Genomic DNA, 3,248 nt, shown 5'->3' with positions numbered 1-3,248 from the left:
CGAGCTTCTCAGCTCATGAGCCGAGACATGTATAACTTGGCCCAGGTAAGGCTTCCTCCCATGTTGTGAAGTATTTTTGCTCTATTTTTGCAATATTGACTCCCTGTGCGACTTCTGATTCTATAGGCGCTCAAGGCTACATCCCTGGAGAAGTCAGTTTTTCTCCGCAGGGAAAGGGACGCCTGGGCGACCTGTGAGAACGAGAGGGCTGCTAGGGAGGCGGCTGAGGGGGAGCTCGCGAAGGAGTGCGAGATCTCTGCCGAGCTTTGGCAGAAGTGCTCGGCCCTCGCAACCGAGGCTCAGGAGACCCGGGAAAAGGTCGCCCCCCTAGAGAAGAGGGTCGGGGACCTTACCTAGAAATCCGAGGAGCAAAAGGCGGTGGCTGAGAGGTACAAGGGCGAGGTTGCTTGGCTTGAGGCTTTGCTCGCTGAAAAACACCTTGCCCTGAACCAGACTCAGGCTGATCTTGCTGCTGCTCAGAGCCAGGTGACCCGCTGGCACCGGAGCTCGGCGGAGCACGAGAAGCGAGCCGAGGGTAAGACTTGCGGTTTTTACCTTGGCCCTTTTGTACTTTGGGTTGATTTTCCTGACTTCTCGTTTTTTGTTCTGCTTTTCAACAGAGTTAGAGAGGAAGGTGGTCGAGGCGACTTCTGCTGCCGAGGCCCTGCAAAGGTCCCTTGATGCCGAGGTTTCGGACCGCTCGGCTCTTGAAGCCGTGGTCACCTCGGCGTGCGAGGGGCTCAGGGTGACGGCGTCGGGGTCGTTGCTGCGGAGTCGGGTCGAAGCCCTCTACTCCCGGGCCAGGGAGAGGATGAGGGAGGCGCTCCACGCCGGGGTGAAGAAAGCCCTGGCGGTGGTGAGCTCTCACTACGCCGGCATCGACTTGCCGGCGGTCTGTGAGGGCTACGTCCTTCCCGACGATGAGACGGAGGCCCAGGAGGACGTGCAGAGGCTTGAAGACGCCGCGACTGCCCCCGGAGATGCCTTGGCCGCCTTCTTCGATGACGAGGTGGAGCTTCCCCCCTCGGGGGGCAAGGGCCTGGGCAGGCAGGGCAACAAGGCCCTTTAAGTTAGATTTCTTTTTTCTTTTTTGTAAAGATTGAAGGCCAGTGGGCCTTGTATTGCATATACGATGTTAATGCTAAGTATGAATATTTATATGATTGTTCCTTTTAAGCTTTGAGTGTCTTGTTTTCTTTTTCCCTATGCCGACCCGACCTCGGCAGCGCGAGGTCGGGTAAGCTACTTAGAGTCTGCGCTAGCCGGAGTCCTCGGGCCTAAGTCTTTTTTCTTTTTTCTTAGTAGTTTTTAGAAGTCCGGATCCGCCCCCCGACCCTAAGGTGAGTGGAGGTCGTCTTTGCTCGTGAGCGCAGATCTTTCCTCGGGCTCATGCCTTAAGATTTAGGGGATGGATTTTCGGTTTCTTAAATCTTTTTAGGAAATGGGAAAAAAAGACCTTGGGTCGGGGTTCTCTTGACTTGTGCGAAAAAGGAAAAAAAAATTGGGGTTGCCACAGAGGGTTCCCCCCTATGTAGCCCCCGAGGAAGGCTCGGACTCTGTAAGGCAGGTCCGAGGCTTACTTAAAAGAAATGGTCATATAATTTAAATTTTCATTCATTCTTTCAAGGTGATGAACAAATGGAAATTTTTACAAAGTTCTAAGGGTAAAAGCGACGTAGCTGTTCTATGTTCCACGCGTTTTTGAAGACCTCCCCTGCTTCATTGGCGAGCTTATAGGTGCCGAGCCAGAGGACTTCGGCGATGACGAAGGGTCCTTCCCAGGGGGGCGTGAACTTGTGATGACCCTTGTTGCTCTACCTGAGCCTCAGCACCAAGTCGCCGACTTGAAAGGCTCGGCCTCGAACTCGTCGCGCATGGTATCGGCAGAGGGCCTGCTGGTACTTAGCAGAGCGTAGGAGGGCTACATCTCTGGCCTCATCTAGCTGGTCCATCGCGTCTTCTTGGAAGGTTTTGCAGCTATTCCAGTCGTAGGCTTGTACCCTTGGAGACCCGTGAAAGGATCAAGATGCCCAAGAGGGGGGGTGAATTGGGCTTCTCTAAAAATTTAAGCAACCTATAAGCTCCAATTCAACCCCTTGTGCCTAGTGTGACCTAGAGAGCTACCGAATAAAAAGTTTTGCAACCTAGTTCCAATCCTATTCTAGCATGGCAATTCTAAGAATGTAAAAACACAAATTAGATGCTAGAATGTAAGGAGTAGTGGAAGAAAGTGCTCGGTGATGTTTTGCCGAGGTATCGGAGAGTCGCCACTCTCCACTAGTCCTTGTTGGAGCACCCGCGCAAGGGTCTTGCTCCCCCTTGGTCCGCGCAAGGACCAAGTGCTCTCTATGGGCTGATTCTTCGACACTCTGTCGCGGTGAATCGCCCAAAACCGCTCACAAGCTTGACACGAGCCACCCACAAGAACTCCGGGCGGTCTTCGTGCCTCCAATCACCACCGAACCGTCTAGGTGATGGCGATCACCAAGAGTAACAAGCAAAGAACTCTCACTTGACCCAAACAAGGCTCTAGAGAGTGGTGGATGCACACTTGACTCTTGGAACTCACTAGAGAAGGATTCTCTCAAGAAAGCACTCAATTCTCAATCCTCTCTAGGCTCTTGCTACTCTCTTGCTCCACAACAAGTTTCTCTGATGTTCAAATGGGCAAGAGACCTCTCATGGACGAGGTGAAGGAGTATAAATACTACCCACGAAGTCCAAAGGTCAGCCAACCGTTTTCCACTGAAAACGGGGTCACCGGACGCACATTATGTTGCACCGGACGCACTGCACCGAGCGTCCGGTGCTCCATAACGGCTAACTGTACTTGCTTCTGACAGGTCACCGGACGCTAACTTCCAGCGTCCGGTGCACCATCCGGTGCTCCGAGGAAACTTACAAGCTCCCTGCCCATGGGACCGGACGCTACCCGGTGCGTTCGGTGCTCAGGGCAGGTTTGCAACCTCCCTGGGTAAGGGACCGGACGCTGCCCGGTGAGTCCGGTGCCAGCGTCCGGTGCCTAACCCTAAGCACGGCACTGTTCCAATGGCTAAGGACCCCACCGGAAGCACTCACTAAGCGTCCGGTGCAGCTTCCGGTGCCTCTTTGGGCACCCAAACTTCGTCGAAACACGATCGCTCCAAAACGAAGTTTGTTCCTCTCGATCTAAGGACTATCTCTGAGCTACCTAGTGCTAGGTTTACCAAGTGTGCACCACACCTAAACCTAAAGCCTTGCCGAAGTCA

Source organism: Sorghum bicolor, chromosome 5, assembly GCF_000003195.3.
Source record: "Sorghum bicolor cultivar BTx623 chromosome 5, Sorghum_bicolor_NCBIv3, whole genome shotgun sequence".
Classification (NCBI taxonomy): domain Eukaryota; kingdom Viridiplantae; phylum Streptophyta; class Magnoliopsida; order Poales; family Poaceae; genus Sorghum; species Sorghum bicolor.
This window is presented reverse-complemented; position numbering follows the sequence as displayed.